The sequence below is a fragment of the Macaca mulatta genome, chromosome 15 (genome assembly GCF_049350105.2).
Source record: "Macaca mulatta isolate MMU2019108-1 chromosome 15, T2T-MMU8v2.0, whole genome shotgun sequence".
Taxonomy (NCBI): domain Eukaryota; kingdom Metazoa; phylum Chordata; class Mammalia; order Primates; family Cercopithecidae; genus Macaca; species Macaca mulatta.
Window position 1 is genome coordinate 68,602,359 of NC_133420.1, and position 24,287 is coordinate 68,626,645.

At 35.4% G+C, this 24,287-nt stretch overlaps 1 long non-coding RNA gene and 1 pseudogene across 1 annotated transcript in view; both read left to right on the forward strand.

Moving 5' to 3' along the window:
* The window catches only part of LOC144334808 (uncharacterized), an 816,293-nt gene that overhangs the window by 23,205 nt on the left and 768,801 nt on the right, over nt 1-24,287 (forward strand). The gene's annotated exons all lie outside the window — the stretch shown is intronic.
* On the forward strand, nt 15,333-16,381 carry LOC100430068 (uncharacterized protein C2orf27A-like; annotated as a pseudogene).

Below are 24,287 nucleotides of genomic sequence, written 5' to 3' on the forward strand. Positions count from 1 at the left end.
AAGACACCCTGCTCATTGTGCCAATTGCTTTGTGGTTTTCTCATGGAGAAATAGGGAGAATGTGGGCCCTGAAAGATGTCTCAGTCAAAAATTAAAAATGGAGTAAGATTTTATTTACAGTTACCTAATATTTTAAAATGATTCATACAGCTGCATGCTGGAAAGAGTTTTACTTTTATGTCTAATTGTATATATGGATGAACATAATTAAAAACCAATACCTATACCTGCAAATTATTCTTGCCATGTTCTATGATCTGAATGTCGATTTATCTCTAAAATTCATGTTGGAACATAGTACCTGATATACTTTGCATTTGTGTCCCCACCCAAATCTCATGTCAAATAGAAATCTTCAATGTTGGGAGAGGGGCCTGGTTGAAGACAATTGGGTCACATGGCCAGATTTCCCCATTACTGTTCTCATAATAGTGAGTGAGTTCTCATGAGATCTGGTTGTTCAAAAATGTGTAGCACCTCCCCTTTCTTTTTCTTCCTCCTGCTCCACCCGTGTAGGATGTGTCTGCTTCCCCTTTACCTTCTGCCATGAATGGAAATTTCCTGAGGTCTCCCCAACCATGTCTTCTATACAGCCTGTGGAACTGTAAGTCAATTAAACTTCTTTTATTTACAAATTACCCAGTCTTGGGTATTTCTTTATAGCTGTGCAAGAACAGACTAATTCAACCCCCAATGTAATATGATTAAAAACATAGCACTTCAGGGGGTGATTCAATTATGAAAGTTCTACTCTCTTGAAGGGATTGGTGCCCCTATAAAAGACGCTTGAGGGAACTTCTTTACCCCTTTTTGCCCTTTCACCATGTGAGGACACAGCAACAAGGTGCCATCTTGGAAGCAGAAAGCAAGGTCTCACCAGAAACTAAATCTGCTGGAAACTTGATCTTGGACTTCCCAACCTCTAGAACTGTAAGCCAAAAAGAATCAGTAGCTTATTAATCACCCAGTCTAAGACATTTGTTATGGCAACCTAAATGGACTAAGGCAGCATGTAATGTAACACAATAACAGGTTTGATATGTTATTACATTTATAGTCCCAATTTTTAATCATATTGCATTAAACTCTAAGTCAGCTATAGTTGTAAAAGGCACATGCACATGATATTGAATAATTCTTCAGTTCATTCAGAAAAAAATAATTGAGATTGAAATTTATGTGAATTGACCAGAAAGTTGCATCAAAATTATCAAACAAATCAAAAATCTTAATTACTAAAGTCTTTATATCTCAAAAAATGTTTTTCTCAATTAAAAATATTTCAGAATTTCAGAGTTAATGCCATCTTTGGCATTCTGCAGCTATCATTCCTTCATTCCAAGTATTCCATTTTTTCTGTAATTTTTACTGCTCAAAAGTGTGAGTTATCAAATATTTTAATTACTCCCCCAAAATTCTGATAATTACTAAATGTTCTTCCCATTGACAGAATTTATGTCTGTCTCTCTTGATTATGGGACTCTGTGAGTTCATAATCAATAGAACATGGTAGAAGTGAGGTTGTTTCAATTTCTCAGTATCTTCTACTTCTGATACATAGGTACAAATACTGTTGAAGCTATTAATTACAATGTAAGTAGTCTTAATCCCCTTGGAGTATCATGCTGTGGGGGAAAGTTAGGCTAGCTACTTGGACAAGTCATGTGGAGAGATGCTTGTCCAGCACTCGACCTTTTTGTCATGTCAGCTAAAACATTAAAGCATTTATAAGTGTCTCCATAGTTTCCCGTCCATATTCTAAGTAACGGATTCTGGCTTAAATAAATATTTGCTGTTGTTTTAAGCCACCACGTGTTTCGTCTGTTATAAAACAATCAATACTGGAACCGAATTTGGTGCTTGCAATTGGTGTAGTACCATAACAAAATTCTAAAACACTGGCAATTTATTTTATTTCCAGCTTTGGGCTATTGTGAATAAAGTGATGTAGGAAGTAGGATTCTAAAGTGCCTCCCTGTACAGTATCCCCACCCACATTTCAGGGACTGTGGTTATAATGAGATTATCACCCTCAAGGTTTTGTAAGACTACAGGGTAAAAGTAATTTTACAGATATAATTAAAGTTACTAATCAGTTGATCTGGAGTTAACTAAAAGGAAGATGGTCTAGCTTTGCCTATTTGTCACATTCCCCGCCCCGCCCCCACCTTTGTTTTTCTTTAAGTTCTGGGATACATGTGCTGAACTTGCAGGTTTGTTACATAGGTATACATATGTCATGGTGGTTTGCCCCACCTATCTATCAGTCATCTAGGTTTTAAGCCCCGCATACACTAGGTATTGGCTCTAATGCTCTCACTCCCCCTTCTCCCAACCCCCCAACAGTCCTCAGTGTGTGATGTTCGCTTCCCTGTGTCCATATGTTCTCACTGTTCAACTCCCATGAGAACATGCAGTGTTTGGTTTTCTGTTCCTGTATTAGTTTGCTGAGGATGATGGTTTCTAGTTTCATCCCTGTGCTTGCAAAGGACATGAACTCTTTTCTATGGCTGCGTAGTATTCCATGGTGCATATGTGCCACATTTTCTTTATCTAGTCTATCATTGATGGGCATTTGGGTTGGTGCCAAGTCTTTGCTATTGTAAGTAGTGCTGCAATAAACATACATGTGTATGTGTCTTTTTTTTTTTTTTTTTTTTTTTTTTTGAGACAGAGTCTCTCTCTGTCACCCAGGCTGGGGTGCAGTGGTAAGATCTCAGTTCACTGCAAACTGTGCCTCCCGGGTTCATGCCATTCTCCTGCCTCAGCCTCCCGAATAGCTAGGATTACAGGCACCCACCACTATGCCAGGCTAATTTTTTTTGTATTTGTAGTAGAGACGGGGCTTCACCACGTTAGCCAGTACGCTCTTGATCTCCTGACCTTGTGATCCGCCCATCTTGGCCTTCCAAAGTGCTGGGATTATGACCGTGAGCCACCACACCTGGCTGCATGTGTCTTTATAGTAGAAAGATTTATAATCCTTTGGGTATGTACCCAGTAATGAGATTGCGGGGTCAAATGGTATTTCTGCTTCTAGATCTTCATCACTGGACAGTACAGAAATGCAAATCAAAACCACAACGAGATACCATCTCACGTCAGTTAGAATGGTGATCATTAAAAAGTCTGGAAACAACAGATGCTAGCGAGGATGTGGATAAATAGGAATGCTTTTACACTGTTGGTGTGAGTGTAAATTACTTCAACCGTTGTGGAAGACAGTGTGGCGATTTCTCAAGGCCCCTTTAAAGTATAGAGTTTCCTCTATCTGATAGCAGAGGAGAAAGTCACAGCATTTTAAGGGACTGGAAGGATTTGTCATACTATTAAGGCTTGAAGATGGACAGTTTTATATGCAAAGAGTGAAGAACAATCTCTAGATAAAAGACTCTGAGATAATAGCCAACAAGAAAACTGAGGAGGGTGTGCCTCTCTCTTACAACTGCACAGAAATGAAGACTATCAACAATCTGAATGAAACTGGAAGTAGATTTTTCCCTAGATATTTCACAAAGTAAATTATTACGGAATAGACTTTGATTTAAGCCTTGTGAGACACTAAGGAGAAAACATAATCAAACCTATTTGCACTTCTGACTTAGCGAACTGTGAGATAATTCATGGGTGTTGTTTTAAGCTGCTCATTTTCAGATGTTTTTTTTTTCACAGCAAGAGAAAACTAATATAAATTGTGTGCAAATTATTGGATATGTCTTTTTGTAAAAATATTTTCTTTTCTCTTGGGTAAAAAAGTAGGAGTAGAATGACTACATGATTAGCTAGGACTACGTTTAGCTTCATGAAACAATGCCAAAATGTTTTCTGAAGTCATTGAATCATTTTTCGTTCCTACTACAAATGTGAGAATGAGTTAGAGCTCCATATTCTTGACAAAACTTTGAATTATATATATATATTTTAGCCATTCTAGCTGGTAAGCATGTTATCTCATTCCTACTTTAATTTGAATGTCTCTGATAACTAATAATGTTAAGAATCTTTCTATGTGTTTATTGGTTATATATTCTTTTGTAAATACATGTTCAAAATATTTTGTCCATTTTTAGTTGATTTTTTCTGTATTGATTTTTTGAGTTATTTATGCCATCATGTATTCTGCAAAATATGACATGGTAAGATACGTGTGTGTGTGTGTGTGTGTGTGTGTATGTGGGATTCCCATCAAACCTATATATGTTTGTGTATGTAAATGTGTGTGTGTGTGTGTGTGTTTCCCCAACAGGTAGCTTACTTGCTTAAATAGGTTTTTGAAAATCAAAAGTTTTAATTCTTACAAAGTCTTGTTTATAATTTTTTAAAATTTTTGTGCATGTTTTCTGTGTCTTGACTATACATTTTTTCCCACTTATATTCCCTGAAGGCATTATTTGAGAAGAACTTGTAATAATTGTTTTGTAGCCATAGTGTTATGCCCCTTTTACTTCCCATGGCTTTGAATCTACAAGGTCATATTTTGGAGGAAAGTCATGATTGAAGAACAAGACGTTAGTATTTAACATATTTAAGTAATCAGTATATTATTTCAAATAGTTATTTTCATATTTCTAATTAAATGTAACCTTTTCAAAATAGAAAATTATTGCTGAGATAATATTCTCTGAATCTAATTAAAGTAAATTCAAATTAGCTTGCAAAATAATCACAATTTCAAGATCATAGTAACATACTAGTAAAAAATAAGATAATTTTATCTTATTTTCAATCAACATCCTTATTTTTATTTTAAAAAGTGTTGAATAATTAGGGTTGAGAAATGTCCAATTTTACTTTTATTCTTTTCACTGTAACTTACCTCAAACCACATTGGTTATGCAATTTATACATTCCTCCACCCAAAAAACCCTCAAAAACCTCGGGTTGCCAATATAAAGGGAACTAAACATGCTCTTTTGAGAATCACTTAAATGATGTTATCATTGTAGCTGCCAGGTTCAGGATCACCGGGTTGTAGATTTAAAGTTTGACTACCCGCTAAAACATTTTAACTCACACTGGATTACCTGTATTTCTTGCATTGGCCATTGTGGATAGAAGCAGCCAAATGACTAGGCTTCCAGCTAATTTACCCTTGCTTAAGATACATTAAATAATCTTCCATGTTTAATTTTTTAATACTTGCAGCTGTTCTGTATTTTCTTCTTAGTCTTCCCCTCTTTCTCTGTCTTCTCTGGTTTTAATTGAGCATTTTATTCATGATTCCATTTTCTCTTCTCTTTCATCATATCAATTACACATTTAAAAAATTTAGTAATTGCCCCAGAATTACTAAATTGCTTCAGTAATATAGAGTTACAACTAACCTAAGTCCACTTTCAAATAACAATATACCACTTCAGAAGTAATGCAGGTAACTTATAACAGTATATTCTCGATTTTTCTTCTCACCTGTTGTAACATTATTGCCATTCATTTCGCTTATCCATGTGCTATAATTACTCAATATATTCTGGGTAGTATTAATTTAAAAATCTTTTATGTATTAGTTCATAATACAGGTATGTCTACTAGAGTCAACGTCCCTCAGATTTTGTTTTCTGAGGGTCTTTCTTCTCCACTTTTATAAATAATTTTACTGGATGCAGAATTCTAAGCTGATGTTTTCTTTCTTTCAATGTTTTAAATATTTCACTCCACTATCTTCATGCTTTCATGGGTTCTGACAATAAATCCAGTGGAATTCTCAGGCTTGATACTCTATAGATGGGTGTTTTCCTCCCCTGTTGGCGCTATTCAACATTTTTTCTTTATCCTTGGTTTACTGCAGTTGAATATGATAAATCTGGTTGTGGATTTTTTTTTATTCTGTTGCGCAGTTCTCTCTAAACTTCCTGAATTTATTATTTGGTATCTCTATTAATATTTTAAAAATATTTGCCATGGTTACATCAAATATTTTGTCTGCCTTTTTTCCCCTTACTTGTCATTCTGGCATTCCCATTACATGAGGATAATTAGGCTTTTAGTGTGAATTTTCATCTTAATATGACTAGGAGTTGTTTCACACTGGGAAATAGAACCTTTACAATGAAGTCCTAAGGCTGGGTTTCAACTCAATATGCCTGGTGTCTTTGTAATAAAAGGTTAGAACACAGACAGGCATAACAGGAAAACCATGTGAAGAAACTGGAAGATGGTCATCTAGAAGCCAAGGAGAGTGACGCTCAGAAGTTGTTCTGTGGATACCTTGACATCTAGTCTCCAGACCTGTGGGAAAATATATTTCTGTTTTTTTACATCCCCTGCTCGGTGATACTTTTTTTTTTTTTTTTTTTTTTTTTGAGACGGAGTCTCGCTCTACCGCCCAGGCTGGAGTGCAGTGGCCGGATCTCAGCTCACTGCAAGCTCCGCCTCCCGGGTTCACGCCATTCTCCTGCCTCAGCCTCCCGAGCAGCTGGGACTACAGGCGCCGCCACCTCGCCCGGCTAGTTTTTTGTATTTTTAAAGTAGAGACGGGGTTTCACCGTGTCAGCCAGGATGGTCTCGATCTCCTGACCTCATGATCCGCCAGTCTCGGCCTCCCAAAGTGCTGGGATTACAGGCTTGAGCCACCGCGCCTGGCCTCGGTGATACTTTTTAATAGAAACTTTGGTAAACTTATACAGTAACTATTTTAAAATATACTGAGCGTATTCTCTGTAAACTGACTGGTCTTCTACAGGAAATTGTTACCAGAGTTGTAAAAATAAAACTCAAAAATAAAAATGCAAGTAGAATTAATACACACACATATACACATACACAAACACACACACACACACACACACACTATGAAAGCTCTGTAACAAATGGAATAATTAGAGCCTCCTCCTGACAGAGAAGTAGGTTGACTGGCCCCCAGACGTAGATCTGCTTTCTTCATATAATCCTTGTAAGTCTCTAATATCCAGTGTGATTTTGATATCAGCACGTGGCTTGCTGGAGTATGTTCTAAAAAGAGCAGCCAAATCGAATTTGTGTGTGTGCGTGTGCTTAATCAGCCCATTTGCTTTGCTGCTGTTTGAGCAGCTAGGGAGTGCCCCATCTTGACAAGTTTCCCTTGTTCCTTTAATTTTTTTTTTTTTTTTTTTTTTGTCCTTTACCCTTTGGCTATAAAACATTCAAATTCATGTAGGGTTTGTTTGCTTCTTTTTGTGTGTGTTTGTTTTTCCTTCAGGGATAGAACTGTGGAAAGGCCTGGTCTCTTGTTCTCTGCATGCTAGCAGCATGGCAAGCTGGGAATTTCCTACTGCAGTAATTCACCTCTCTTTTAAATTACCTATTTGTTGTAGACCTTTGTTGATGGATATACAACTTTGCTGACACCATCTTAGTATCGGGAACAGACTTCTTTGAGGTGCCCTCAGTATCCTGGCCAAGTAATGCTTGTGGCCACCCACTCATGGAAAAACAAACACAATGATGATTTTAACCTATTTTACTTGACAGTCTTGGTGCAATTTATTTTAAAAGAAAAAAAAAATTTCAAACAAAAGTACGGTTAGAATTTCTTCAGGTAACTGAGGGGCACTGTGATGGTAGACAAATGTAAATGCCTTAGGAAATATATCAAAAAGGGCATCGTGCACAATATTGTTGATGTAATTTGAAAAATGAAAATATTTGCATGAAATGTGAAAGCATTAGGTATATTCAACAACAACAACAACAACAACAAAATTAAGGCACATAGTCAGTCACAAAAACTCAATAAACCAATGCATTGTCTTTTTAGTCAGCTATTTATAGGCTATTTACAGCCATACTTCCATCTACTTTGGTTTACTTTCTAGGTACAGAAATTAGTAGGGCAATGAAGGGAATTTGAGGAAGAACATTGTAGGTATCTTTTTTATTTCCACAAGGAAGATGAAACTTCTCTTTTTTAAGCCTCAGTTGATGGATGGGTAGTTCATTTTATGCCTGGTTTGACTTCTGTAGATTTGTGGATAATTTATATGACTTCAATGAATGGATTGACAGTTCATATTACTTAGATCAAAGATGTAAGACCTACATGAAATTGGATACTGACCTTGCCTTGGGTGGTTACATGCCCACACTTCCCTGCTTCTGATGAAAAAATAATAAAAATAAATCTTGGTAATCCTGTGGAAGAATTGTTTGGGGAAAGCATACAGCATTATGGTTTATCCCAGTTTAGAGTGGCAGACCTTAATTTATTGCAAATCAATGCATATAACCCTAATAGATTAGTATAGGGCTGAAAGGGTTTGAATAACTTTTTAAATATTCTATGATATTGTATTGACAAAGTGCTCCCCATCTATGTTGACAAATGTCTTGGGATGATGTTGCAGACTTCACTTTCCACATGGTCCAACTAGATGGTCAATTTTTGCATGTCTCATCCAGAGACATCACTGGAAAACCATGATCTAACATTAGTCAGAGCCACTTGATATATTTAATGAATGCCCAAGAATCAAAGGTGGACTGAATAACGTCTGAAGTCTCATTAATTGCATTTTTAGTAACTTAGGAGATTTAACTGCAAATCTGAGTTAGCACAAAAGAAACTGAGGCTGATAACAATCACTAGGTTCTAAAACCTGGCCCATTTGACAAGGTCAGTTACCAGATGAAGAAGTTTATACTGCTACATAGCTGCTGTGTGATGATAATATTAATGGTCTCAATTTTTACCCTTCCCTGTGTAGATATTTATTTATCATTATAGATAACTTTCCACAGTTCTGCTTTTCTGACTTTGTATTCAGCCATGTAACTCTCTTTGTACAAAGGGATAATTGTAAATGTTATACCATAAGAAACTTTTTCAACTGTCCATTCACTCTTCCTGAATTTTTCCATCTCTAAGAGAAGATGATGTCCAAACTAGGCTGATGAAAGAAGAGAAATGTATGGTTTAATTACCTCTATTGTCCTAGACAACAATGAGTAAAATGACACTTTTGTAGGGGAATACAACAATGACTAGAAAAGTTACCCAGCCAAACGAAGATAAATTTTCTACCTGTAGCTTCATGAACTAAATGAAAGCATATAATTTTAAGCCACTGAAATGGGAGTGGTTTCTTACGCAACATTATGTGCAGAGTATTAAATGTGTGGGTTCCCTCTCAATTGAAATATTGGTCACTGTGCATGCAGACTATCTATATCTAACTTAAAGTATGTTACATTGGGAACTTTGAACATTATACTTCTTTCAACTATTCTACTTTTAAGTTTGCTCCTAAAAAACTTTATTTATATCTGTAATTTTTGTGGCATTTCCCTCTACTTGAGATATGGCCATACCCCTACTTGTAATCATTTGATTGTGTGTGAGAGAGAGATTATAAGTAATAATCAGTGACTTTATAGAAGATTAGAACAATAACAAAGAATTTTTGGGACAATAAACCATAAATTTACTTACAATCTCACCAACCGGAAAATAAATATATTGTTATTCTATTGTTTTATCTTTGTCTTTTTATGCAGAGATAAAGATAAATTAATGATAAATTTTATTAATTTTGCTTAAAACATTTATTTATTAATTCAAGAAATCTATATTGAGGGCCTACTATGTATCAGGCATTGCTGGAGATACTGAATTCAAATGAAATCGTCTAAACAACTGTATAACAGACTTTATTTACATTAGATTTTTGTCTAATGTAATTTCATAGAGAGTTTTGCATTTTTAGAAACATCTTATTCATATACAATTTTCAGGTTTACATTATTTATCTATGTGTGTTTATATCATACTTTTTAACCAAATATTAACTGCAAATCACATATTTGTACATCATTCATATATTTAATTTCTATAAATAAAAATCTAAAACATTCCTATATGTTAAGCTATTAGTACCCACAATTTCTAGGTCAGAACTACTTCACTCCTGGTGGACCTGACCAAATTGATCATTAACAGAGTTGGGTGTAAGGGGCATGAGTTAATTCAATGGTTTAACCCAAAGCAACCAGGATTGAGTTCAAGCTGAAATAATTGAGAAGTATTCAGGGTTAATGAAGTAGAGTGAAGGATGATTCTCAAGCCCAAAGAACTTCAAAGAGCAAATCTGAACATTAGGACCCAAAGGGATCAAGATTGAGGTTCCAATAGTAGTGTTGTACCAGAGATTCCATCCAGATATTTAGGGCCTTTTTCTATTTCTGCATTGATCAGAATCAGGTCTCAGACATGTGTATACCCAACAGAGAAAACCAACCATATACTAGAGTCCTCCCTTTTCTCTGTTAAAACCACTATAAAATTCAACTAGGTTGTTTTCCATTTCTATCTTGGTGACTGTTTCATTGATAAATCTTATCTAAGATTGTTATGACTGTTTATAGCATTAACAATCAAATAGGACCTCTTTGATATAATATTACTTGAACTAAAAGAGTTGATGTGTACTGATTGAGTTTTCTGGCTAAGGGAAGCAAATGCAAGATAAGTCAACCCTAAAATAACTACTGGCACTAATGACTAGTTTTCCTACTCGGATGCAGAATATTTTGATTGACATTACAGTCAATTCAATCACAAAATAGCTGTCAGCTGTTTTATGTTCCTGCTCATTCATGTAACCCGTGATATTTCGTTTCCCTGTGGTATTTATAGCAAACAGAGTTCTTAAGCATTTGGTTCCTTATAATCAGTGAGAATATTGCAATTGGATTTTTGTAATCAGTGGTTAACAAAAACTATTACAAAACAATTTAAAACATATTTTGCTCATTTTTGTGCATTAGGATTACCACTTCCTTCTGTATTTTCATTTACAAGGGACTGAATAAAAAGCTAATGATATATTTCTCACAGTTTACCTCTATTGACGTTACAAATCCTGCTGTCAGTTTGACAGTAATCCTCCTTACCATGAATGATTCAAGGAACTGTGTATAACGGTAATATATTGCAGTAGACTTTAAACTCAAACATTAGCCTAAAAATCTTTGTTTTTCTGGATGAGTAGGGAAGTTTTAAAAGATGAAAATTAATATGCTGAGGTCTGAGGTGAAACATAAGGGGTAAGTATGGCCCATAATATTGTGAGAAAGAACAAGGTCAGCCATGTGAAATAACAAGGCAGAGATATATGATGAGACATTAAACTTGGCAGGGAAATAGACTACCTGAAATCTATGATGGTCAAAGGCAGCACTAGTAGAGACTGTTTTGTGACTGAAGGTCTTAGTAACTGAATTATTGAATCTAAATCCATTCTGAAAATACCAATGCGTCATACTGTGAAATTACTTTTCTAAAGTTATTGCAGGCAAGTTTCTGCTCTGTTAAAATTTAAACATAGCTTCCAGAAAAAGAAATCAGAAAAATAAGTATATATATAGATATATAGCTCCCAAGTTTAATTCTTTGCTTAAGACACAGCTGGAAATTATAATTCTAGTTGGTTAAGGCCCATTGATACTAAATGCAAATAATTTATATTATTCCAAGAAATTGCAGAATAGTAAAAGCCTGTTAACTCCACTTGATTATATGTCATTGATAATATTTGTAAATTAACGAAGAATGAAATTATTGAGCTGAATGAAAACTAAAATATTCAATATTTAATTGATCACTTAGAGAGAAGGAAAATAAAGTGATCTATAAAAGTTAGAGAAAAAATAAATTGATTCATAAATGTGTTTCAAGAGTGGAGATACAGAAAGTGAGCTGTCATGCTTAATAGTACCAGCATCCTACATTTCTACTGGAAGATAGGACAAGCAATTAATGTCAAGCACCTTGAATCAGCAAAATGCAACAGCTAGTAAAATTCCACTACAGTTAAATTTGAGACTCTGAGAATAAATTTCAAATTATGCATATTCAGAAATCCTAACACGATTATGACACTATATTTGTTATATCAGTTATAGTGTGTGCATAATATGCTGCACAATCAACACCCTAAGTGACAATCTCCAGTCTACTGTCCTCTCCTGTAATCATAATCATAAGTTTATACATAAAAACTTAAGAATATTATCAGTAATCCCTTCTATTATCCAAACCCAACCAGTTATATGACCTTAGGATTTGCTATCATGAGGCAAACATATTAAACATATCTTCTAAATAACACTTCATTGACAACCAAGCACTCATACCTTTGAGAATTTTGGCTTCCCTGTTGCTCCATTAAAATTCAAAGCTATCTTTCAAAAATATTACTACTTCTCTCATTTCTCTTAGAATATACAAAACATTTATCACTTGTCTACCTTGAATCCAAGAGAATTCTCCAGTTAATCTTTTGATTCTATCTATTCCTCGTTGCCCTCTCTCCAGTGTTATACTGGGAAATTTTTATTGCCATTTTACTGATTTATTTGTACAGTATATATCAAGGATATTGATCAGTTTTCCACCCTACATTTGCAATTTTAAAAAGTCATTCAATTTCTATTCTGTTTACAATAATTTTGGTTTCTTTAAAATATTAAGACATCATTTTAAATGTTTGTCATGTCTACTTATACATATTTTTCATTAATTTTATGCCTTAAAATCCTTCACCAAACAAAGATTAAATATTCTCATTCTTTTACATTTTGGATATATGCAAAGACATCTATTTTCGCTGAATTGTGATGCCTCCTTTTATATTATTTAAAGACTGCCCCATATCAAGCACAGTTACTTAAATACAATAAATGGTTAACAAAATTCTTTGGTATTGAAATAAATTGGCTTGCCATTAAAGGTAACAGGAACTGAACAACATACAATTGTTTCTATTAATAATATATACAAATTGCTCTTATATTAAATTTGGGTTATGTTAGCCAACCCAAATTCAGTATGACAGGTTAAATATAACAGTAAAAATTTTAAAAAATGCAATAGAAAAAATATTTTTCCATTTATTAAAAGCTTTAAGTATTCCACTGTATGGCAGTCATAATTTTTTATATTTTCTAAAAAATAAACCATTTATACTCTCTTAGTTGAAAATGGAAATAACTACATATTATAAACATAGAAATAAGAAATAAAAATAGTCCAAAATTATATTAACTAGACTAAAAATGGGTTGTGAATCCTCATATTTGCAAACCTGCATTATCTTGGCATTTTTTTCTATATAGCATGTCATTGGTTTCCTCTGCATTCCATAGTTATTTAAATCAGAATATAAGAGATTGAAAAAAAGTGTATTGAAATGGACTGATCTTACACGATGAAATAATACTTGTCAAATAGTGCAAGACATTTATATCTGTGCTAGAGAGACCATCTGACTCTCATAAGTAATATTTGGTTATTTTCAATGAGCAGAAGAAAAATAATTACCCCTTTGATGTGTATTCTAAAAAAGACTTTCTGACCATTTTTTCTGTAGGCTATAAATACATTAATACATTGGTCAGACCAATATGCAGCTGCTATCTCAGCAAAGAAAACATTGAAATTTCACAGATATCATTTCAATCCAATTTTCTAAGGGAATCAGTCCTTATGTACCCAGGGATCACCATGCAAATGGTCCATAGAGATGATATTTCTAATACCTTAGAAGTCTGCTACTATAAGGCTTTTTCTCCCTATTAGTCATCTTATTGTCACCACGTCCTAGACTTTTATATTGCCATTAAACTACCACCTCTCTATAGTCAATTTCAAACATTCTTTTTCCCAAATACCACCTTCTATATTTCCAGCTCACTCTCTCTAGCCTCCCAGCTCCAAAAATAATTTAACCATTTAGGGACATTGACCCACGGATCCAACTATGTTTCACCCAATCATATCTTCACTCAATCAATCACATGTTTACTCTTTTACTATTGTTTACCCAATCACATCTTCAGTTTTCTCATTCCTCAGTTTGAATTTCATGATCAATCATTATCACTGTCATTCATACTATTCCAATACCCTAGTTTCTCAATCACTTTATGTTAGGCTTTTGATACAGCCTTATTTAAATGCAACATTCTACTTATATCTTGTCTGCCTCTGTGTAAGTGAAAGTGGTTGGAATGACACATTAACTCTACATATCCACAACAATGCTGGCTGGTTGGTTTCACTTTAAATGTATGATTCACTAACCACAAATGGATCCACAATACTTCATTTTATATTTCCCTTGTCTATGTACCCTCCCGGTCTCCTACTAGAATACTGCTTTATCCTCGCTCTACAAAGTTGAGTAAATGTAATTAGAAAAGAACTTGTCTAGGTTTTCACTACTATCTCCACCAACAACTTCCACCTAATCATATCTACTACCTTCTCGTTCACTACTGTAGATACTCAGTGCCTTTAGATACGGACAACCCCTAATCGTATGCAATTAAGCTAATATCCCCTGAAAACTCAAGAATATTGCTGCAGCAATTCTCTTCTGTCTCTTTTATGTACAATTGATTTTTCCTTCTCTATTGAAATATTCCCCAAAGTATGCAATTTTACCCCATTAAAAAATATAAAAAATATATAATATATATTATATATATATAACATGTATATATAATTTATATATAAATACAAATTTATATATAAATATATATAATTTTTATATATATTTATATATATTTTATAAATATAATTATATATAATTATAAATATATATATTTTATAAATATAATTATATATAATTAAAAATATATATAAAATATATATATTATGTATATGTGTGTGTATATATATTGCTCCAGCTATGCTCCCACCTCAGAAGGATACCAGTCCTCAGGCAGACATCAGGCCCCAGGTGGACACTGATCCCAAGGTGTACACCAGGCTCCAAAATGACAACCAGCCCCAGAGGTACACCAAAGCCCTAGGTGTAAAACAGGCCCATGTGGAACTGCAGAGTCATATGGACATCAGGCTGCAGGTAGACACCATGCCTTAAGTAGATACATAGGCTCCAGGTGGATATTAGACCCAGTCCCCATGTGATTGTCAGGCCCAGGTGAAAACTCAGGCCTTAGGTGCACATCAGGCCTTAATGGACACCCAGGCCCCAGGTTGAAACCCAAATCCCAGGTGATCACCAGGCCCCTGGTGGACACCAGGCCTTAGGTTAACAACAGGACCCAATAGGCCATCAGTCCACAGCTGGATACCAGTCCCCAGGTAAACACAAGGCCCCAAGTGAAACATAGGCCCAAGGTGGACACCAGACCCTAGGTGAACACTCAGGTCTGAGGAGGACATCCAGCCCCTGGTGAACATCAAGCACAGGTGTCCAAGCAGGCCCTGGGTGGACATAACTGTGTACAGGTACAGAATTGACCTGTGGGGAGGGTGAGCAGTCAGCAGTCCAGTGGGGTCCTTAGTAGGTCTTATGGCAGGTAGGGGCCGAGGGGACGGAAACTTAAAGATGCAACCTCACTTCCTTGACGACAGACCTGAACAATGGGTAACCAGGCACCCATATCCTAGAGCCAGCCCCGTAGCCAGCTCACTTGGTGGAAGATGTTCAGGAGAGCAAGATGTTCTTGACCCACATTTCGAGGGTCCTGCTTCAGGAATGGAAGGAGTGACAGCCTTTTCCAATGATGCCTATGTAGGCTCATTGCTCACCCCAGACGCCTCTGGCCATTTACCAGGCCAGGTTTTACCAGTGATCCCATCTGGGCCACATCTGCACATTGTCCCTGTCTGGCTGGAGATTCTAGAGCCCATCAAGGCACAGGCATATGGTGAGGTGGCCTGCAGTCTGGAAGACTTTGTGGGAGTCTTTCTTTGGGGGCTGGAATTCCTTTAAATTCAGTGAGGTTGTTTCCACGTTTGGAAATTCCAGTGGAAAGTGACTGTTGTTGATGACTCTTTCTCCTTTTTCAGCTTCTGCTCCATACACAGCAATACAGGAAATTCCAGTGCTAGCTGTTGAGCTAGTGCCAGCACCAGGGGAAGAGCTCCCTCCAGGGACAGCGCTGGAACTAGAGGCAGCTCCAGAGCCTTCCTGCCCCTGCCCTGGTACAGCAAAGGACTAGCTCAAAGAGGAGCTGCCTGACATCATGGAACTTGCTGTAGCCACTGGCCTCAGTCCTGGAGCTGAAAGCATGGGTGGAGCTAGCGGTGACAGAGTGGGGGTGGTCAGCAGAGCCCCAGCCAGCAGCTCCCATGCTGCTCCCAGTCGTGGGCACGGTGGGAGCCATGGAGACAGAGACCAGGGTGTGTAGCCTGGGTTTCTCTATCTCGCTGGAGAGAGGCTTCTCTCATTCAGCAGAGTTGCAGCCCTGCTGCGCAGGACCTGTTCATTATGCTGGTGCTGGGAATGTATATATGCTGGCAGGAGGTGATTGAGAGCAGGAAAAGGAGCCTGCGAGAAGGGGTTCCAGCAGCTCCTCCTGTTCCCAGAGGTGGCCTCCTCCTCCAGGCATGGAGGTCTGCCCGCAACCGGGCATCTGGGCTGTTTGCCCCTGATCTGCTGCCAGGGACAGGATCTTCTTAACAGGCAGGCAGGGGTTGAGGGGACCAGGGGGCGGCTGCAAAGTGCACAGGAACCAAAGCTTCCAAACTCAGCACTTGTGCCCCGGGGTTTCTATGCTGCCACCTGCCTTAGGATTTGTTCATAGTATTAGAAGTACAAGTTTATAGCCAGGCGTGGTGGCGGGCACCTGTAGTCCCAGCTACTCAGGAGGCTGAGGCAGGAGAATGGCTTAAACCCTGGAGGCCGAGCTTGCAGGGAGCCAAGATCGCACCACTGAACTCCAGGCTGGGCGACAGAGCGAGACTGTGTCTCAAAAAAAAAAAAAAAAAAAAAAAAAAAAAGAATTACAAATTTATACAATGATGTTTAAATAAAGCTTGAGTTTTTGAAACTTCATGCCTTCTTTAACTCCTTAGTGTTTGATGGTGTTTTTGAGGCTATCCTGAAAATCTCTGATAGTTATGTCTTTTTGTTGTGGTTGTTTGTGTGATTGAATTACCATCAAATCAACTGTTATTGGAAACCTTTCAGGTATGGCTTTTAGAAAACCTTGACCTACTTTTGCCAGTTTTGACTCTCCGGTTTATTGTGGAAAGAGGAATCATGTACGTTCATTTCTTCAGCAGATCAATCACGTTTTGACATCAAGGATTTGGCATCAGCTGATATGTGTACAAGCTGATATACTGGTACTTTAGCTAATCTGGGTGCCAATACCAGAATGCCATAGACCAGGTCGCATATAAAATTTATTTCTCATAGTTCTGGAGATGGTAAAATCCAAGGTGAAATGGTCAGCAGATTCTGTGTCTGCTGAGAGGTGGCTTCCTGGTTCATAGACAGATACGTTTTTACTGTGTCCTCACATGACAGAAGGAATGAGGGAGCTCTTTGTGGTCCCTTTGATAGGAGCACTAATCTTATTCATGAGGTCCCTAAACATATTTGTAAACAGCTTCATCTTGATCCCTCTTCTCTCTAGAGCCACAAAAACTTTTCCCCTTTTTTCTTCTTAGCAAAACTCCTTCAAATAGATTATATTTGTTACTCATGGTGTCAAATGTTTCTCCTCTTATTTTGTCTTCTGTGTATAGTGTTGCTAATGATTTACCAATGACTTCAAATTGCTAAATCCAATGACACTGTTTTGTCTCTCATATCCGTTGACCTATAAATAGTTTTTGTTAGGGCCAATTACTTTTTTCTCCTTTGACAAACCTGTGCTTCTAGGGCGAGGTCTTGCTCAATTTTCAGTGGCCTCTCTTGCTTCTCATGTATTCCTTACTTTTGAATATTAAGATGTTCCAGAACTCACCCTTCTAGCTCTTCTTTGCTTTATGACTGTGAGTATGATAATGATCACCAAATTTATTTATCTACTTATATATATCTAGACTGATATACCAAACTGTCAATATAACATGTCCCTTGTATATTTAATAAACATTTCAAACTTAACTATATAAAAACTGAGCTCCGGATATTTTTCTCAACATGTGCTCTTCTCACAGACTTCTTCATTGTGATACAGGTAACTTCATTCTTCCAGTTGCTCAGGTCAATGGCCTAGAGTCAATCTTGAAACCTCCTTTGTAACATGTTCACATTTGATACGTCAATAAATCTTGTTACTCTACATTTAAATTACATCTAGAATCTGAGCACTTTCCACTCCCAGACTGATACAAACTTGATCCAAGCTGCTACAGATTTTTGATTGTTTAATTGTTATAGCTTACTGATTGGACAACCTGCTTCTATTTTAGTCCTCCATGAGTCTACTCTTAAAGTTGCAACTGGATAAATACGTATAATTTTAATTCAGATATATTGTAGAATTCAGCATCCACCTAGAAGGCATAAACTGCATAGTAATTTAAATAAAAATAGTTTAATGTAAGTAATTATTTACTGTATCAGAAAGTTATAATAATGAAGAATTGGCAAATAAGAAGTACAAATAGGCCAGGCGCAGTGGCTCAAGCCTGTAATCCCAGCACTTTGGGAGGCCGAGACAGGGGATCACGAGGTCAGGAAATAGAGACCATCCTGGCTAACACGGTGAAACCCCGTCTCTACTAAAAAGTACAAAACAAGTAGCCCAGCGAGGTGGCAGGCGCCTGTAGTCCCAGCTACTCGGGAGGCTGAGGCAGGAGAATGGCGCAAACCCGGGAGGCGGAGCTTGCAGTGAGCCGAGATCGCGCCACTGCACTCCAGCCTGGGCGACAGAGTGAGACTCCGTCTCAAAAAAAAAAAAAAAAAAAAAAAAAGAAGTACAAATAATTATGTATAGGAATAACAAATATAAAGATCAGTCACTCTTCCTACGCCTGAGATAAAACACTCAGTGAAGACTGTGCCCCTCTCACCCCAGAACTGGGATCCAATTTATTGGAAAGGGCATGTCCATGTCTCACTAGATGATGGAGAATTGCTGAGACTGGAACGTTAAGTGAGGGTAGAAACAATGATAAAACAACAATATAATGTAAAATTCCTAAACAGTACCACTGAAGATAGTAAGTGTGCAGATCTCTACTGTGATACCTCATTTCTTAGAAGGACAAGGTAATGTGGAAACAATTGCTAAGTAATGTTTCATGACACCAACTTGCAGTGGTTTGTTTAACTGTGTTAACTGAGTTGGCATTAATTTCTCTAAAATGATTTATTTTATGAAATTGCTCAACTGAGTAAATATATTGTTTATCAATGTCTTGTTTTGAAGATTGTCTAAATCTTTCCTGCTACCTTTGTTGGTTTTCATGAGTTTGTGATTTTCTTTTTTCCTGAAGAAAAATCAATAGGCAAAATGTGTTATTAGCAAAGATCTAAGCAAAAGACAAACCATACAAATAAATATGTGTGATTCAATAGAATATAAATATGTGTGTGTGTGTGTGTATGTATACATCTGTATATAGACACATATTTGTGTGAATATATAGGTTGGTACAAAAGTAATTGTGGTTTTGTCATTAAAAGTAATGGAACTATGCATATATAGAAATATAGAACTATGCATATATATACAAACTACGTATATGTGTATGTATAGAAATGTGTGTGTGTGTGTGTATATATATATATGGCCTGCTTTTATAATATTGGTAATTTTAATAATAGATAGCATAATAAAACCCAATAGTCTTACTTAAAATTTACAATTTAGCAGATTTACATGTTAGCTTTTACACTCAGTTTCTACCAACAAAAATGCTGTGTTCAAATGCATAATACAAATAAAACAAATGCACGTATAGTGACATTCAAATGTAGCAATAGATTCAAAGTAGCATGATTATATGATTTATTTATATTGGGCAAAAAAGAAAGATGCTAGTTTCAAAGCTATTTGCAAACAATTGTTTATAATAAATAGTTCAATTTTAAGTGTCAAATTCACTTCTTAAATTGTGAAAAAGCTCATTTATAGAAAACTATGTATTACTGAAGTTTACAACTATGAAAATAAATGCCCGAAATCAAGTTTGTGTATTTTTCAGGTGAGGGTCAGCATAATATCTAATTCTTGAAATAAAAAGTCATAACTGCATATAATATATCTTTGTATATGTTAATATGTTTTAGATAAACGTTTTGTCAAATAGGATATATATATTCATATATATTTGTATAATGTAGATTTAAAACAATCTAAGGCTTTTAGAATGGGTAAGATTCTAAATGTTAGCAATGTTCTCAGCCTGTTGAAAACAAAAGCCTAAAATATAATTCAAAAATAGCTAATTTATAACATTTAATTGGTATCACAAACAAGAAGTGTTATTTCAAAATATGTCATAGATTGAAAATATTTTTTACACATTTGAAGATAAAATTTAAAGAAATAATGGGGAATGAAAGACATATTATAAAAACCTGCATATAGTGGATATTTATTCCCTCAATTTTATGCTAAACGATGACATTTTCTTCCAATTTTGTTTATAATTTCCTGTCGTTGCCCACAATTCTCACCTAATTGTGTTTTGATAGATTTAGACAATTCAATATTATCTTTCAAAGAAGTAAAGTTGATACAGTTCAAGTCTCAGATTTTCAATTTTCTAGCTCCGGCTTTCAGGATATCTTTTTCTTTCTGAAACTGATTTTGCTCAGCTCACAAAAAGAACATAGGTACTAATATATCCTTTGCAGAGCTTTATAAAGGTAATATAGGTAAAAGGAACTCTTTTACACTGTTGGTGGGATTGTAAACTGGTTCAACCATTGTGGAAAACAGTATGGCGATTCCTCAAGGATCTAGAACTAGAAATACCATTTGACCCAGCCATCCCATTACTAGGTATATACCCAAAGGATTATAAATCATGCTGCTATAAAGACACATGCACACGTATGTTTATTGTGGCAGTATTCACAATAGCAAAGACTTGGAATCAACCCAAATGTCCATCAGTGACAGACTGGATTAGGAAAATGTGGCACATATACACCATGGAATACTATGCAGCCATAAAAAGGGATGAGTTTGTGTCCTTTGTAAGGACATGGATGCAGCTGGAAACCATCATTCTCAGCAAACTATCGTAAGAACAGAAAACCAAACACTACATGTTCTCACTCATAGATGGGAAGTGAACAATGAGATCACTTGGACTCTGGAAGGGGAACATCATGCACTGGGGCCTATTATGGTGAGGGGGGAGCGGGGAGGGATGGCATTGGGAGTTTTACCTGATGTAAATGATGAGTTGATGGGTGCTGACAAGTTGATGGGTGCAGCACACCAACATGGCACAAGTATACATATGTAACAAACCTGCACATTGTGCACATGTACCCTAGAACTTAAAGTATAATAAAAAAAAATAAATAAAAAATAAAAGGTACTAATTTATCTAAAAAAAATAAATAAATTCACTTGTTTCATGATAAGCAATTGTGCCTATTATTAATTTTAAAGTTAATTTCAATATGTAACATTTATACCTTTATGTAATACATTTTATTTTAAATATAAAATGCAAGTTTGCAATTATTCTTGCTCAGAAATCTAAACTAGTGAAAGTCATGTACTCAAAATGCATCATGTTACAAAAACATGAAAAAAGACTTGAATATTGAAACATTATGGTATATTTTCTCTTGGGTCATTGGTCAGTAAGCTAATTAATAAATTCAAATTATTACTTTAACAGTTACTGAAACCAGCCGCAAAGATAAACTATTCTGGTAACTATCAGGCAATACAATATCATAAGCTGTACCCAGGAGATGAACTGCATAAAAGTATGCAGTATGTGCATATTTTTTGTGATTTGTGAGAATACTTTTGTGAAATAAAATTTGTTTATATCTATATGAAGATAGTATTAACTAGGTAAAACAATAAAATTTAGACATATCATACTTTTATCTTTATAAACTCACAAACCAAACACATATAACAATCAAATAACTGATGCTTGTAGAATACTTAATATGAATCCAGCCCTGTTTTAAATTCCTTACCTACATAAACTCATATACATTTTACCACAGACCAATGAGTTAGGTGTATTAGCATGTGAATTTTGTAAACGAGAAAACTGAGTCAATGAGAGTCTTAAGCAAATGGCCCAAGCTCACATAGCAAGTAAGTAGCACACAGTGTCACACCAATGATGACCCTTACACCCACCATCATTACCTATATACCTGTAACACAAGCAAAATGCTAAGTCTTGAAAGGAGTCCCATAATAAAATTTCCTCCTCATTTGCCATCACTTCCACTTCTTCTTCTTCTTTTAAATTACTTTAATTCTTCAGGTTTTCAATTAAAGTAATGTCTAATGAGTTGACATTCAAATACTCTTATGTAACTCAATATTAAATGAAAAAGCAGATAGAATTACAATATTAAGTGGTACCTTTAATGAATATATCTAAAAAGCAGTTTCATAATTCTATTAAGTTTAGCAATTATCTCTGACAATACCCTTTATTCTCTATATGTTGTACTAGGGAGCAAAACCTGATAAACAGACAAATAAAATGAGGGTCTTATGGAAAACACTTCAGTACAACTTTGCAGTGAACCTGAAAAAATCTTTTAGACTTATCCTATTTCAATTTTCCCAACCACTACACCTCAAAGTCTTTTACAATTAATATATTATTCAATATAAATATTAGTTATAATTCTGCAGAGTGTTACCCCTGCTTCTCCCATCCTCCTTTCCCAAGGACAGTGGGAATTGCTATAGGACTGGTGGGTAGTTTACCATCCCTTCTACAGTCATAGAGTTGGCACTGACATCACAACTTCATAACCCCCACCACCGCCAGCTTCCCCTGCCTCTTATCCTAGATCCAGTCTTGTTCATTATGAGAATCCTGTGTTCCCACTTCAGGGACACCTGAATTTTTTCTTTATTATCTTCAACGAGGAAAGGCCCCATTAAAGGGTGAACTTGTAACAAATTGGAATTTCAAATAAACCTAATGTACTTGTGTTTATAAAGAAAAAAATATTAGTTATAATTTAAATTATATATCATTTGGTCTATCATATTTAAATTGGAGGCAACTTACTATAACATATGGAGTGTGATTTAAATACCAACTTAAAATATTGACTCTTGCCATTATTAGCTGTAAAACTGGATGAGTCACAAGCTTTATAAATCTCAATTTCCTAAGCTGTAAAATTCAGATAATAGTAGTTCAATGTCATAAGATTATTGAATATAATGTATAGGTAAGTGCTTTGTAACCTTTAAAATATGTAGATATTTATTATTATCTTATCGATATAATGTCTTGAATTCCATTCTGGGGATTACCTAACCAGTAAGAAAATCTCATAATGAAAGTTTTGTTATTTATGGAGTTACCTTGTAGAGTCACCTTCAATTTTTAGTTACAGATCTCTGTTATCTAGTGCATTGTACTGTATTATATGCTTTATATAGATTGTGTGCCTTTTATTGTAATCATAAAAAATAGGAGGACTATGTGCCAGAATGAAGTATTAATAACTGGTTTGCAACAAACTTTTCAAAAAATTGAATTTCTTTTTCTTTGAAAGCGATCCTCTCAAAAAAGTAATTCTGAAGAACTTTATTCTTTCATTTGGAGGGAGCTTGCAGGGATAGTTGTAAGAAACACACTCTATGCTGCCTAAATGTTGTAATTACTTAAATATTAACTTCTGAGTGAGAGTTAATATATAAAATCAATAGTCAATTTATCAAAAATAAGAATTTTGCATTTGTGTGTACGTAAAAGCAGGTTTTAACCTTAAAGCTTCTCACAATATGTTTTTATTAACATGCTCACTACAGAGATACACATTAAATATCAACCATCAGCTACAAATATAAATTATCCAATTGCTTTGGAAGGCTTCAAGTAAATTGTAATTTTGTCATTCAATATTTCTCTTTAGATTGTAATAAATGTTAATAATAATAAGGCTTAAGTAGGAAAACAAGTATCAGGCAGAGCTCTTGTCCCTGGAGAAAATGATGGAGCATTCCTGTGCACTGGTGATAGAAATTTGATGTGTGGGGATGTTCATTTGACAAGTCTGAAGAAGAAACTATTGCTTCAATATTTATATCTCTATTTTTCCATGTCTAATTTAATGACTCATTTAACATGCTTATAATTCCTGAGATAATATTAGAAATGTGTTTCATAATTATGTCTCAGTTCTTACATGGTATTTAAATTCTAGGGCATTATATATTACTGATCTTCTGAGGTAATAACTTGAGACTTAACTCCTTATTGATTAAGATTAATGCTGAAGGTTTAGGTAGCTTATTAAAGTGAAATATTTTTTTCATTTGGTCAAAGTGTGAAGTTGTCAGTGAATGATCTCCGTGCTGTGTAAACAAAATGGTCACAAAAATACTAATAAACTCTAGAGACACAGAATTGCCTC